Here is a 14949-nt window from a genome sequence, read left to right as displayed (position 1 = left end):
CACTGTGTTATAGTTTATTGATATAATTCCTCTCATTTATTTAGCTACTCTTGTGGATTGTGTCGGCACATTACCATGGCGCCCCACACTTCTATTTCTACTGTACATGTTCAACTCCGAGCCTACGCTTGAACTCAGATGTGGTCACAATATGATTTGGACAGAATAATTGCACGTATACTTAATTTTTTTTTTTTTATTCTGAGGGTTTTGTTTTTTTTTTTACCATTGCTGTTTAACTATTAGGAGTTTTTTTTTTTTTTAACCACAGCTGTCTAAGTTTAAAACACAATAATGTAGTAATTACAACTTTTGCCCGCAATATGTTGGGTTATTATCTGTGCTTTACATTTCTGTTTTGAAGTTACATGTTTTCCCTGTACCCACTTGGGTTATCTTTGGTTATTTTCACTTAATTCTACAATCCAAAAATGCCTGTAGATGTGAAAGTGTGTGTGTGTGGTTGCCTTCCCCGATGAGGCCCCATTTAAACAAGATTTTCAAGTGTAGTTTCATAGAATTTTCACTGCTCTTCATGCAACAACAACCCTCCAAGTCACTCAAAACTACATTTTCCAGCGTACCGTGATTTCAATCGCTCCACTCTCACACACTGCTTTTTTTTTAGCACTACACATGTGCACTACGGTCGCAGTAAAAGGCCTTTGACAATAACAGTGAATGAATCCAGGTGCTGTTTGCTCTGCTATAGTACTTCTTCAATAAAGTCTACATTTACTTCATCATCTGGATCACATGAAGAGACGTGTTTCTTTCATACGGTAGTTACTGAGTGGGCCTCCACCACAAAGGACAGTTTAAAGGAGCTTGGAGCTTGTTTACATCGTAATGTACGACTTACATTAGAAAAACACAGCACTCACGGGTGTGACATTGAAATTAGACCATGAACTTGATATAGCATGGATGAAAAAAAAAAGTGACAATAGTTGGGTTAGGATTCCACACAGAAAACAAATGTAGGCTTAAATATACAAGTATAATCGTCCATCCAACCTTCCATCCATCCACTTCATCCAATTCAGGCTTATGAGTTATGTTAGTGTGGAGTTTTCTGAGCTGTGGGAGGTAACTAGATTACTCTGAGAAACCCACGCTTGCAGAGGAAGAACATACAAACTCCATGCAGAAACACGTGACATTTTAGCTATGAGGCCTAAACACTGAGTCCGACTCTGTTTTATTGAACATTATATCTTGACTCTGATGAGAGTGTCTAGAGGGAGAACATGCAAACTGGACAAAAAGGCCTCCAAGCCTAACTCACACTAGGGATATTCTTGCTGTGAGAAAAGAATGCTAACCACTATAACAATGTATGGTTCAAGAAGAATCGCGACTTAGTGTTCATCTCAAATCCTGTTCTGATGAGATGTGTTATTATTCACTTAATTTAGAGGCAAAATCACACCTCAACATAGAAATGCACCCTGACCTGATGCTTTTTCTCCATAACATCCATATGACTAAGCTGCTTTTGCCTCAGTTTGATCAATGATGTTCCCAGCATGGATTTATATGACCACTGGGTCATCTCATGTGTGATTTGATCCAGCTCTCCCTGGTATATTAAAAGAAACGGACACACACACACACACACACACACACACACAACCAAGCACAAACCCTCAAAAATCAATGAACCTATGCGTCCGAGAGGAGAAACCTGCACCTTGATCTCTGGAGCGTCTGAGAATATTCCTCCTCCGATCTGATGCAAATCTATTATCTCTGAAGTAAGAGCAGTGACATTCAGTCAATAGCAGTCAGCAACAGTTTTTCCTCGCAACACAAGTGGATCTCTGCAGAGCCACAATTGATGAGCGAGGCTGGATCTGCATCAGGGTTTAACATAATGAGCCTGACGGTGGGAGGTCTGCAGCAGGGAAAGAGCAGCAAAGACTCGCCAGCCCTTTTAGATTGTTCAGTCTATTACTGCCACCGTAGGAGGAATTTTATTGGGAGGACTGCCAAACTTTATTTTGTTATCGCGTTGTCAGGGAGGATGCATTCAGTTTAATCACAGAGGAAAAATCCTGCTCCTGCAGCTCCTTCAATGTGGATTTCCATTGCAGTTTTCTCCAAGGAAGTAGATAGATAGATAGATAGATAGATAGATAGATAGATAGATAGATAGATAGATAGATAGATAGATAGATAGATAGATAGATAGATAGATAGATAGATAGATAGATAGATAGATAGATAATAACTTTAATCATCCCCGAAGGGAAATTGTTTTGTTGCAGCAATCTGGTACCAAGGAATGTTATAAAATACAATAGAATAGAATATAAAAGTAAAAAATAAAAATATTAAAATATTAAAATATCTGGGTAGGACATAAATTTAGTAAAACACAGAACGGAACATGGGCACTTAGAAATAACCATGAGTAACTAGGACCAGGAGCTGCTGCAACAGGCTGCCGCTAGGACGGCGCCACCTTGGATAAGACGGATATCCACTGTACAAAGTACCACTTTATACAGTGGAAACAATACCAAAACAAATACGCATGTGTTTGATTTGATAGTGTCTTTTGCCCATTGACTATGCATGTCCTATTCCTCCATAATTGATTTGCTTGTAAACAGCTTATTAGTGTAAAGATTGCTTTAAGACTCAATAAACTCATCTCATTAGGAGGGAAATGCATTAGTGCTGATTAATATGAAGCATGAATACCGATGATGCGTCATGCAGGAGAGTGCAGAAGTACAGAGGGGAAGTTTTGTGTCCTCTCCTGCAAGCACCTGCAACTTTTCATGTCTGGAAGAAAGAGACGATGCATCCTGAGCCTGCGAGGAACACCAGGAATCATGTTCACATCCATCTCAGCTGCCTGGTCCATCTGCGTACTCTTTTTGTCTCTGAGACACACACGCACGCACGCACGCACGCACGCACGCACGCACGCACGCACGCACGCACGCACGCACGCACGCACGCACGCACGCACGCACGCACGCACGCACGCACACACACACACACACACACACACTGCAGATCGCCAGTGGGCACGTGTGAGAATGCCATCTGTACTCACACCATGAGATCCACCCTGGCGGCTGTCCACACCATGCCCCGCTTATTTATCACCGCTTGACACATGGTGATGATAGTAATTGATTTTATTTAGGCCTCCCCTACCCCTCGACACTTCACAACCCCTTGGTTTTATTTTTCTCCCTTGCAAACTCCTCTACCTCTTCACACAGCAGCATCTCTGAGCCAGGAGACTTGGCCCATGCAAGAGCTTTTTTTGTTTTCTTTAGGTGTCGAGAAGATGGGCTGCAATTATTGAAGATTATGGGTTGCAGAGAGAATACACCTGATATGAGCGTTGATTATCCGGCACGTGCAGTGTGGCGTGAGGTAATGTCAGTGTGCAATTGTGCATTCAGGCTTGAGGCTGTGCATATCTGAAGGAAAGGAGGGTAGAGGGGGTGGAGAGGAGTGACAGTGCTGAGTGCAGCTGCAGTGGGACGTCCATTGCTGGTTCAAGCTGAACAAATCGGAGCGGTCAATACCACTCAATGAGCGCGACAGGGGCTCCATGTTGGGATCCTCGCGGCGCCTGAGGAGACTCGTTAGGATCCAGGTACACTGAGTGATAGTGTGACTCTCCTGCCAATTATCTCCACAAAGCTGACTCCACGTTATTGGGACTTTGTTAAAGAGCAGTAAAACACCTTCTGCTTGCTCTAGCGGCCGTGGTTATTTGGTAAATAATAGTAAGCAAGATGATGCGCTGACTCTTGCTGAACTCGCACAGTTCAAAGGGAAAACAACCTGTCCACTGTCTCCTGCACTGCTTGCCTGTGAACTGCAGGAAAATCAACAGCTCAAGGTTTCAGGCCTTAATTGCAGAAGTCAGGAAAAATGTAATAGTTGTCAGGACTGCAGATGTGTGGATGTGTGTAACTTTTAACTGTCTGCGCAACTATGTGTATTTGCCACTGCTTGGAAATTCCTCCCAAAATGCTTCAATTCCATTTAAACATCATTACACTGGGCTTTAAGCATAGCGGTACATCAGATCAATGAGGAATCAGTCTGATTTGCTGATCTACATGATACATGTTGCATAGGAAATGTTGCGATTTATGGTTGGTTATTTGCATCAAATTACTATAACTAATAGATTCCTGAAAGTAATAAATCACTGGGAGTAATTTATGAAAAATTGAAATTATTAATGGAAGTAAATGGTCATTTACTCATTAACAACTCCTGGAGTGATTGAGTCTAGGAGTTTAAAAGTGAATAAATGATAAAAAAAATAATTTATTTCTGAAAAATTATTAATTTGAATAAATTGGTTATTTATAATATGATAATGAAATTGGGGCACCACCAGCTAAGCTGGACATAGCTAATACCAAAATATCAGTCTCGTTTGTTAAAGGATTATTTAAGTTAGTTAATATTTCACTTTAAATATTACAACCTTAAATAACAGGGAAGGTGTGAGATTCGAGCACAGACTGTTACAAACCAGTGAATTGTCAACAATAAATACACAATAATTACCAGGAATAGAACAATTCAGCTAAAAGGTGTCTATTAACAAAAATGTATTAATTCATAAATAATTCAGAAATTATTTCATAAACCAACACAATCAAGTAACAAACGTCATCTAAGATGGAAATCTAATCTACTAAACAGCAACACTGTGTACAAAGAGAGAGAGAGAGCGAGAGAGAGTGTGTGTGTGTGTGTGTGTGTGTGTGTGTGTGTGTGTGTGTGTGTGTGTGTGTGTGTGTGTGTGTGTGTGTGTGAGAGAGAGAGAGAGAGTGGGGATGTAATGACCACAAGTGTCCACCAGGTGGCGGCGGACCTCGGAGGGTCAGTGTCAGTGGGTGTAATGACCTCGAACGGACACCAGAGGGAGGCAGACGTCTGGTTCCGGATGGTGACCATGACGACCACTCTGGGCGCAATGACTCATTGCGACCACCAGGTGGGCAAAAAGAGAGATTGAGAGATGCAGCTTCACGTCCAAACAATGTGTCCAAACCAAAAGGATGGTCCAAACCGTGTGTTCTGCTCGCCAGCGGGCTGAACTGTGGTTTGGTTGTTGTGGTCCACTTTGTGCTCTCTTGGTCTCCCGGCGCTGCAGAGACCTGGTCCCTGCTGGGAGACCGACATGAGAAGCAGGGGCAGGTGGTTGGGAGGCATTTGGAGCAGGTTTGCATTTCGGACCCCCTGTGGTGTCCGGGTCAGGTTCGACCAATGATGGGGCCTGTGGCTCTCAGATCACTGCCCCCCCCCCCCCATGCTGTTTCATTACCTTCCCATTGTTCTTGCAGACTGTTCTCTCTGAGAGAAGCTGCTTGAAGGAGAGCATGGATTCCGGGCCCAACAGAAAGCACCCACTGCTCCTTTTTTCCAAACATTATGCTGATGCATCATGTTGCTGGGATAAAGGAAGATACAGCATCTTAACTCTGCAGTTGTAATGATAAACCTGTCTGTCCACTCTCTTCCAATCATAAGTACCATATTTTCCACACTATAAGGTGCACCAGATTATAAGGCACACCTCCATTGATTGACATAATTTATATATTTGTTCATATATAAGGTGCACTGCATTATAAGGTGCATGGAATAGACCAGTGGTCAGCAACATTTATAGCTCAACGCCATTAGGTTACATTTTCCACTGATTCTAACACCCAGAGAGGTGCACACACTTTATTTTGATAGTCCTACCTGCAGCCTATGCCAGGAGGACACTACACACAAAACCTTCTTCACTGCTGGTTGACAACTTACAACTACCGGTAATAAACTAAACTACATGAACTAAGCAACAAAAACACAACACAACACAATTATTACCGACACCACAAACCAAATATAACCCCCAATAATTGCATTTAAAACACCACAAACAGAAACTCCCATAATTCATTGCAGCTATCGGCTGCACTGAGGAGCTCAGGATGCAAGGCATGATGGGAATTCATGTTTTGTGTTGTTGGAGGTTATTGTGGGTTGTTGTTGGGCTTGGTGTTGTGTTGATTGTGTTTATGTGTTTTTGTTCCCCAGTTTAGGGAGTAATTATTTCATCTAGTTTATTTTGGTTTGTTAGAATGTTGGTGTGCAACCATGAGTGATGAAGGTGTTGTGTGGAGTGTCGTCCGCTCTGAAGATCCGGTTGCCAAGTTAGAGTTGTCAAAATAAAAGCTTCTGGTTGTTTAGCTGTCAAATAGCAGTCTTGAGTAGAGCAAATCTTTCCATATATAAGGCGCACTGGCAGCTTTTGAGAAAATTTGAGGAATTTAGGTGTGCCTTATAGTGCGGAAAATACGGTACTCCTGAAATGTTACTAGCTGTGTACTGCAGCTAATGCTGAGGGGGGCAAAGAAGATGCATAAAAGTCAAAGAAATAGAATAAAAAGGACAGGGAATTATTGCATCACAAAGTTGGTATATTTTTTCTTATCAAAGAACAATTTTTATGAGATATTGAAATCGTCCTTGATTGTCAAAGTGTCGTTGCCATGTATAACCTTTAATGTCTATTATTGTCACAGTAGTGTTTGAAACCAGGTCCTTTTGTAATTTTCACAACAATACATACTGCATTTATGAAGAGAAACATTTTGCTAGAACAGACTCATTAAAACATGCAGAACAACTGTTTAGATTTTTTTGTAGGCAAAAGTCATTTTCCTTGACCTATTTGTTTTTTTTAATTATGCTGAAACACATTGCAGAATATGATTATTTACTGAGAAACTCATTATTTATAATTAGATACAGCAACACCCTACACATATGCTTGTGCGCATGTTTTGCATTCCTGTGCATGTCTGACCCGGGGGCCTTCTGAATCTGAGCGGCGCCGTCTCGAGCTGTCATTGCCTTTCCCAGCGCACGCGGTTGGAAAACAAGCCATGCATTAGGATGGGCGGCAGGTGGAGGCAGGTCCAGGGAAGGATCAATGCAATTTGCAAAGTGCCTCCCACACAATTCAGCATTGGTTTGTTTCCAGCTGCGAGTCTGGGAGATACATAGCACAGGATGAAAGTCATGACTCAACTTAACTTTGTCAAACTCTCTGCCTTTTTATCCCCACGGTCGGTGATGACGCCGGCGAACACAAAAGAAACACAAGCTTCGCAATCAACATCTCTTGTCTGGTATGCAGCGGCGGCAGCAAACACGTCTCTCTTGTGGAAGTGAAAGAGGCTTCCTATCACAACAATCTGCTACAACACAAGTGATACTATCACACTTGTTCCATTTTGCTTCACACTATGAATTATTGCTTCACTGCTACAAATCTTGATTTTTTTTTTTTTTTTTTTTTTTTTAATCTAACTGTCCTCTCCTTCAGCTGTAGGACACAATAGATGATCGGCAGCCTTTTCTGCAGCTCGATTGAATATTACATTTTGACTGTTAAAAGGCTATTTGGTGCTATATAAAAATGAATAAGAAAATAAAGTAGAATTAAATTGAATGAAAAGGCTAATCCTGCAGGTCTTCCTGTAAAAGACAATTTAAGCTAAATTAATTTCCAATTATGTCACTACTCACCGGATTTGGCATTCATCCTTCTTATAACCATACTTCTGACACTATTCATAATATGCACTGCCAACACTGGTATTATTTTTTTTACTATAGTATGTTTATTGTACTTATCCCCCATCATAGTTTATTTTCCTTGTATCTCATCCTACTGTATATTTTGCTCCCCTTAGAACTTATTATACTTTATTATAGTTTGTGATTCTTATCTTGTTTTTTAGTCCTATTTGATAGTCATTGTATATTCTTACCTAACTGTTTGCACATTCCTTGTCTTTCCTTTCCTCATGAGTCCTTAAGAGCAGAATGTTGCAAATAAATTTCTCCACTGTGAGATCAATAAAGGCTTATCTTATCTTATCTTATCTTATCTTATCTTATCTTATCTTATCTTATCTTATCTTATCTTATCTTATCTTATCTTATCTTATCTTATCTTATCTTATCTTATATCTAGAAAAAGCTCAACTAAATAGAATGTAGTTAAAGCTTTTTTAATTTATAACAATTCAATTAAACGTTAATTATTTAGTACCAAAGACAACACAGTCACTTCTAGTTGCTTGTTACCGAGAGAAAACCAACCAATAAGAGTGACCCCATGACTTCTGCAGTCCCATCACAGATCATATTAACCTTGTGAAACAACCAGATATTACACAAATATACACTTCTTTATTGCACCTGTTTCTGAGGTGTACCACCATACATTTGAGATAAATCCAGGCATCCAAATCATTGAAGAATTAATATTCATTATTACCCTATAAAATAGTTGTGATGCTTTGTCTTAAATTGGTATCCGAGGAAAAATTTAATCAAAGATGACTTTATGATGGTCTCATCTCCAACAACAAGTGGATATTGATTGTACTGCTTGTCTGATTTTGAATGATTATTTTTAGGGATGCTCGATATTGGCTTTTCTACCGATATCCGATATTCCGATATTGTCCAACTCTTAATTTCCGATACCGATATCACCGATACCGATATCACCGATACCGATATATGCTGGCTTTTTACATCAAAACTGTTCGGTAACAACAACATAAAATATCTCCTACTGTGGAATTAACACATTATGCCTAATTTTATTGTGACGCCCCACTGGATGCATATGTGAATCAAACATGGCTTTCCAAATGTACACACTGAGAAAAATAAGAGAACAACAACTTAAATTATGGAAAAAAAGTGCCATATTTATTTAGTGTTAGAGAGAAACCTCAACAACAAACTCAACAACACCACAGACAATATAAAAAAAAGGAAGAGGCATGTCTTCAGTCCATTAGTTGTAAACAGTCAATGAATGAATAACTGGACATAACTTGTCAAATAATAGACTCAAACTGGCTCAATCTCTTTTAAGAGTAACAAAATAGTGCAAATATAAACAAGAAAGGCACAGAAATGCTCACAAAATTAAAACAGCCCTCCTTTAAAGTGCCACAAAAACAAAGACTGAAGTTGACTCGTCCATATAACTGGTCTATTTCTTTCCCCATGTCCTCATGTGTAAGAGGGAGATTGTTCTGTATGAATACAAGCATCTCAGCATCTCAGCAATGTATGAGATTTCTCTTCTCATCAATGATGTGGGCACCAGTGCTGAACACTGGTTCACCGTCAACACTGGTGCAGGGTGCAGTCAGGTACGGGTACCAGTGCTGAACACTGGTTCACTGCCAACACTGGTGCAGGGTGCAGTCAGGTACTGGTACCAGTGCTGAACACTGGTTCACCGCCAACACTGGTGCAGGGTGCAGTCAGGTACTGGTACCAGTGCTGAACACTGGTTCACCGTCAACACTGGTGCAGGGTGCAGTCAGGTACTGGTACCAGTGCTGAACACTGGTTCACCGTCAACACTGGTGCAGGGTGCAGTCAGGTACTGGTACCAGTGCTGAACACTGGTTCACCGTCAACACTGGTGCAGGGTGCAGTCAGGTACTGGTACCAGTGCTGAACAGTGGTTCACCGTCAACACTGGTGCAGGGTGCAGTCAGGTACTGGTACCAGTGCTGAACACTGGTTCACCGTCAACACTGGTGCAGGGTGCAGTCAGGTACTGGTACCAGTGCTGAACACTGGTTCACCGTCAACACTGGTGCAGGGTGCAGTCAGGTACTGGTACCAGTGCTGAACACTGGTTCACCGTCAACACTGGTGCAGGGTGCAGTCAGGTACTGGTACCAGTGCTGAACACTGGTTCACCGTCAACACTGGTGCAGGGTGCAGTCAGGTACTGGTACCAGTGCTGAACACTGGTTCACTGTCAACACTGGTGCAGGGTGCAGTCAGGTACTGGTCCAGCAGGGAAGAGGGCCTGGTTGAGCCTCCAGTCCTCCACGGACATTTCATTCACCGGGCTTCTCCTTCTTAGCCACGAGTCTAGCGTGTTGTCTTTGTTTTTGTTAAACGTCATCAAGCGCGCGCCCGCAAACGTCCAATGCTGCGTTCAAGGAGACTCGGAAATTCCAATATCAGTTGTAAAAATCCGATACCGATATTTCCAAATATTACATTTTTAAGTCAATATCGGCCGATAATATCGGCCCTCCGATATTATCGGCCATCCCTAATTATTTTCCCACAGTGACTTTTCTTCGATCCTACTTGGCTTGTGCCAGTGGCCAAATAAACCCTTTTTTTCTTGAGAGAAAGCAGACACATACTCTTCCATCAGCTTTATTAACTGTTTGTCCTGCAGGGATAGTAATCTAAGTCTAACACTCTATTAAAGTGTTTCTATATGAGATAAACCTTCCAGCTATTTTCTGGAGTCCCCAATTAACCTCACAAGGCGAGGAAAAAAGAAAAACCCACACAAGTACAGGGAGAACATGCAGGCTTCAATAAGTTCCCGAACACTGAAATTCTCCCTATAACGCAAGAACAATTTACAAATGGAAATTTTTTTTTTAATAGTTTTCAGCCATGAAGTATCCTGAATAAAAATGTCAGATTTTCCTACATATTAAGCTTAAAAGCACAAAACTACCTCATTAGATTTCAACCTTGAGGCTCCAGCTGCTGTGGACTCGCATGTCTAATTTATAGACTTTGCCACGTTTCACCGAAGATCAATGTTCAAATTATATCCATCTTTTTGCTTGTTCCCCCCTGAAGCACATCGTGTTTTAAGCGCTGCGTGAGCCTTTGCTTTATACAGAGCAAAGCAAAATAAGCCTTGCTTGTCAGCTTCAAAGACGGCTACGATGCTCTGATGTTTCCAGGTCAAGGACGGCGACTGTTGGGACCTTCCCGCTGCCGTCTGGAACTGGATCTCTGCCTTGCGGTTCTCCGGGGACAGAAGCTACCGAAAGACTCTAAAATAAGTCCGAAATACTTGCTGCGATCAATGACTCCTCCACCGCTGGCCTACTTGAGCTTGCTCGCATGCCGAACTGTGTTCTAAACACATGTTGGGATCTCACAAGACCACAGAAAGTTTGTCCATTTCTAAGGAAAGACAATTTTCATATGTCATGATACACAGTCATCCTCCCTCGCTTTCTGTTCAAAAGACCCTTCCCCCCATGCACTCAGCCAGTCACTGATTGGTTGAAGCTCTCAGGATTCGACACCTTCGAATCCACAAACTTTCAACAAAAGCCTGCAAAAACCAATCTTGCAGGAGAGTCTCTTGCAGCGAGTCCACCCCGAGTTGGTGGGTTGCTGGAGGCAGCTCACCCAGTGTTAGCATACAGCTAACACCAGAGGCCTGCACCCAGAGTCTGATCTCCCATCAACCAGGAAAACCAATCACATCAAAGACAACATCACACAGTAACTGAACACCATCTGACGACTCCTGACGTTTTACAAAACAAGTCTCATTCACATCAACTCATTCTGGAAATGGTTCTTTAGCAGAGATTTGTTTTCATTGTAAATAAATATAATGTTTGGAATCATACTTGCTGTTTTATTAATGAGCACAAAGGTGAATGAAATGTCGACCTCTTCTGTGTCAAGAACTCCAAAATCCTTCAATCTGTTAATTAATTACAATTCTGGTAATTGTAATTAATTTAACTATTAATTCAAATTCCTGATTAACTGTTTAGTTTATCTTATGAGACTGATATAACTGAATTGGCTATCATTTCCTGTTAAGACAGGTGGAGCTATACAGATAAGATTAAATTTCAATAACATTATTAATAACTATCTTTGATAATTATTAATCATTATCAATAGCCAACCACAACATAAACAGTGATCCTTATGAGGTAAGAAATCCCTACACACTTCAACAGGTCTCCCACTTCACCGCCTTCACCAGATTTAATTTATTTTTAATTTTCTCATTTTCTCCTCACTGCTACACTTTTCACATACACAGTTTGGGGGTACTTTGTGTTTTTCGAATTTTGTTTTGAGTTTGCAATTTCATAATTTGAAATTTTGTCACTGGGTATCATCGGGACATAATCAAGCCATTGCAGCCTGTGATTCTTCTTTTCAAGCACATCAGCCAGGAATAGACCCAGGTGATGTATGTCAATGCCCCAACAGCACCAATGCAGTCCCACAACCCAAAACCAAGGACTGAATCCCGACCCATAACCCCTCTGTCTGCCTGGCCTCTCCTTCTATCCTCCAACCTGAACCGGAGCAGCAAAAACCACCACCTCGGTGTCTGAGTCCGCAGGTTTCTTCCTTCTAATGGCAATTTTAAATGTTGCTTATGCTTGCTAATATGGAATTGTTGGGTTTTTCTTTTCAAAAATGACTCCAAATGACTGTGTTTTATTTGGCGGTATACAAATCAAATTGAATGAATTGAGGATCCCCAGCGATGGAGAGGAACTCGAGTGCATTGAAGACACATACCTCTGAAGCCTTATGAGTGGTGACAATAGCTGCGCCCATAAAGACATCAAGGGCCGCTTAACAGAGCCAGAGGCACCTTCAGTCAATAACATCTGGAGGTCCAAACAATGCTGCCTCGAAGCTCAGATCAGGCTTTACAACAGGAATGTTGAGGCTGCTCTTTTGTGTGGCTCTGAGTGCCAGAGAGTCACCAAAGGAGATATAAGAAAGGTTGATGTCTTTTATAATGGCTTCTTTCATAAGATCTACAATATCTACAAGATTGATTAAATCCTCCGTCAGCTCAGACCTCATCCGGTGCTCCAAGAGTGAGATAAAGTAATGAAGACAGAGGTTTTAAAATCGGAAGTGTGGCTGCACGGTTCACCGTTTTAGATTTTACATTCCACAACGGTATCCTCTCCGTGCGAACAGGCTTTTGAGGTGATGCTTATCTAGCTCACAGAAAGTGTGGTGAACTCAACATGAATCGTCTTCAGTGCGAGGAAGGCGCCACACATTTGAAAAAGTGAAGAAGTGACAAATAAGAAAATCTAAAAACACTTTTTCAGTCAAGTTTAACGTTTTTAACACGTGAGATTGTTTGGTGTGCAACAAAATGAAAAATAACATTTCATTTTTGTGTGAGTTGTGTAAACTATGGGAGGCGGAAGATCTTACTGATTCAAATTTCATAAAGCACACTGCAGCAACACTTCCTCTTTGTGTCTGACCGCCTGCATGCAAACACACCAACTGTACAGGAGTCTCTGCAGGCTCAGATGGTTGTGTTGGATTCGGTGTGTTTCCAACTCTCTGTCCTCTCCTTGTGTGGTCTCCTCCTGATAACTTTGAGCTCGACTTCAAAAGAAAAGCGACTGTTGCGTTTGCCCCATGGCCACAAGAGACGAGCTGACAGCTGCTGCTTTTCAACATGCCGAACCACTCCAGCACTGCAAGGTGAATAAAAAGCCCCGCTTCCTCCGACACGCAGAGCCACAGACAGTCTGGATTTGCCCACCAGAAGTTAATTTTCCCCAAATGCAAACAAAAGGCGAACTGTTTTGTGTTCCCACCAAACAGTTTAGAGACCAGACACATTTCACTTGTACTATTTCATGGTCTGAGAGAGGAGCCATGAGGATTAAAGGACAAGTAAACAAAGAATCGAGTTTAAACTCAAGTCTTTCTTCCTAAGTTACAGTAACTTAGGAAGCTTCTCACTGTAATATGCTTCCTAAGTAATTCTTGCAAGTTTTTCTTTCTCTCTTTCAGGCAAGTGAAATAACATCCCTATTTCCAAACACTGTTTATGCATTTGTTTCCCATTTGTTTTTCAGTAGGTTTTCTATAGTTGTTGTTGAGAAATAATAATCCTAAGAAAAGTGGCTTAAAGTGATAGATCAGGTGTGATTTGTATTTAAAACTCAATGTGGTGAAGTTGGAGGGTGACGAGTATAAATGTGTCATCTATATTATGTAAAGGCCTTTTAGAAACACTTTAATATCAAATTTTTTAGAGTGTGATAATCATAAAGTTTGTTTTGGACTGCTCCAGCATCTTTACTTTAGTTGCAGTTTTAATGGAGACTATTTGTGCTTTTGACATTGACAAATTGCTGTTAGGATTACAGAAACTCCGCTGCAATGAATACATGAGATGCAAACTATTATCACATTTCAGCATATTTATATTTGTGATACATTTAATTCGGAATTACATTTAATTTGTTGTGTGCCACCTCCACCCGCCATCTTTCTATAACCAAATTCATAAAGATGGGTTAAATATCATTTTCTAGTAATGACAAACGTGCGGCCTGCAAAATAACATTTCCCAGCTGGGGGTAAATTATGACATTAACTGCAATATATTGATGTGACCACCAGGGGCACACTTGGGCCTGTACTGTATTATGTGGATAATTAGTTGAGGTCAGAATTACTACACAGGTGTAGAAATGTGTCTACTTTAATGATGATAATAATAATTACTAGAATCTTCTGAGTCATTCTTATCATAAAATGACCGAGCCTATGAGATGTTTGTTACCGCTACATGTGGACTGATGTTTTATGACTTCAAAGATATACAGTGAAAAATTAAATGCATAATATTTGGGGAGACTGCAGTTATTTTATTCAAATGTCAGGCATGTGTTGTGAAAGAAAAGTTCATTAAATGGGAAATTCTTAATGATATAATGCTGCTCAGTTGGACTAAAACAAAGACAATAGATTTAGAGCTTTGTTTATTCATAGATTATAAAGCTATTATTTACTAGTCCAACCCACTTATAATTACTCAAATAAGTTTGACATTCCTGCATCATATAAGTATTATAAACCAAGTTTCTTTCTTTTTAAACCAGCTGAATAAAGTTTGTAAATTGCTGTTGTACCAGGAATGTTGCTGAGTAATCAAAGTGACATTGTTTAAACTACTCATACAATAAAATGTGGGTTGTTCAGGAGGCTGACGTGTGTAAGTGGGAGAAATTGAACCTCCAACACTGAACCTCAAGCTTCTCATGTTTTTGGACTTTGATG

The sequence above is a fragment of the Blennius ocellaris genome (genome assembly GCF_963422515.1).
Source record: "Blennius ocellaris genome assembly, chromosome: 1".
NCBI lineage: Eukaryota > Metazoa > Chordata > Actinopteri > Blenniiformes > Blenniidae > Blennius > Blennius ocellaris.
The sequence above is the reverse complement of the archived record's forward strand: the minus strand, read 5'-3'. Positions refer to the sequence as shown.